Source organism: Sinocyclocheilus anshuiensis, unplaced genomic scaffold (genome assembly GCF_001515605.1).
Source record: "Sinocyclocheilus anshuiensis isolate Anshui unplaced genomic scaffold, SAMN03320099.WGS_v1.1 scaffold990, whole genome shotgun sequence".
In the NCBI taxonomy this organism is placed as follows: Eukaryota; Metazoa; Chordata; class Actinopteri; order Cypriniformes; family Cyprinidae; genus Sinocyclocheilus; species Sinocyclocheilus anshuiensis.
Window position 1 is genome coordinate 604276 of NW_015539926.1, and position 1578 is coordinate 605853.

Sequence of the window (1578 nt, forward strand, 5' to 3'; positions counted from 1 at the left end):
TCCAAGTGACCTTCTTCCGTCATTATCGCGTGCTGCTGCTGGCGTAGAATATGCATGCGCTGTGCCTTGTTTATGAGCAGAGGAATGCATGCACATGTACTCGTGTTATTCGGGACAAAAACAGCACTGGTGTGATATTGCTCTAGCTGCTCGTGTGAAATCGCTTATCATTATTTGATGTAAACATGAGACAAAAACGTACAGGGGCATTTTTTGCCCCAATATCTTGAATATTAGGGGCATATAACTTCATGTATGGACTACATCAGGGCGGCAGTGAGTTATTGCCCTGCATCATGTTTGTCAGCAGTCAACTGTTTGAAATGTAAGATGACATACAGGTCTGGGGGCGGGGCCAGTGCGCTAACTGCATTAAAATATTTTAATTGCGTTATTTTTCCATAGCTAATTAATTCAATTAAGGTGTTAACAATAACATCCCTAATTAAAATATTTATTTATATATAAATAATTATTAATTGATAACAGAAGAATTTACTTTATGGCTTTTTTTACCCTAAATAAGCAGTTGAGTATATTTATCAGTGGTACGATCTGAATTTTGATATACAATTGTAGGGAATAGACAGCTTGAAATCGCGTGGCTTTGACTCATCCTCCGCATTTGATTGTCAGCTTCTTTCTTTCTGTATAGTGTAATGTCATTTCAAGCATCTTGTGAATACAACCTGAGAATTACTCATCCTGCAGTGCCAAAAACAAACTGTGGCTTCGCTTGATGGAGAGCAGAGTTTGTCATTACAGAGAGTGTTGACTCATTAATCTCCCATAAAACATAAAACCAGAGTAGAAAAGAAAATCATAAATAATATGTCTTAAAGGGGTCATATAATGCTGCTAAAAATAACATTATTTTGTGTATTTGGTGTAATGAAATGTGTTTATGCGGTTTAAGGTTCAAAAAACACATTATTTTCCACATACTGTACATTATTGTTTCTCTGAAAAGCGAGGTGTGCTCTGATTGGCCAGCTATCCAGTGTGTTGTGATTGGCCGAATACCTCAAGCGTGTGACGGAAATGTTACACTCCTACCATACTGTGATGCCCTGTCCGGCCGGAGCGACGAGACAAAAACATTAAAACCCATTATAAACGAGGCATTTGTTGCATCCAGTGGGGACATAATTACGGATTATAATGACTTATACTGTCTTTTTATGCGGTGCGTTGCATCGCGTCGCTTGAACATAAAACCATGTCTGCATTTGTGATCGGAGAAATTACAAACAACAAGTGCTACTCTACACTGCTCAAAACTCGCGTTTGAATCGTCAGTGGCAAATTCTTTAAATACAAAAAACGTACTTACAGTCTGTGAGTCAGAACAGCCGGCATTGTAGTCTACTCTACCAGGATCAGGAAACAGTCCTCCATAAAATGCGCTGGACACATCTGAATATTTGGGTTAAACTGTTCTGGAACAGTGTTGTAAATACAACTTAACCACTGATTTCTAGTCGTGTCCTCTTTTGGAAGAAAGTAGTTTCGCTTTCACAAAGGAACACAGCGTCACACACGGCGGCCTAGAGTGAGCGGCGGCGGCCTAGAGTGAGC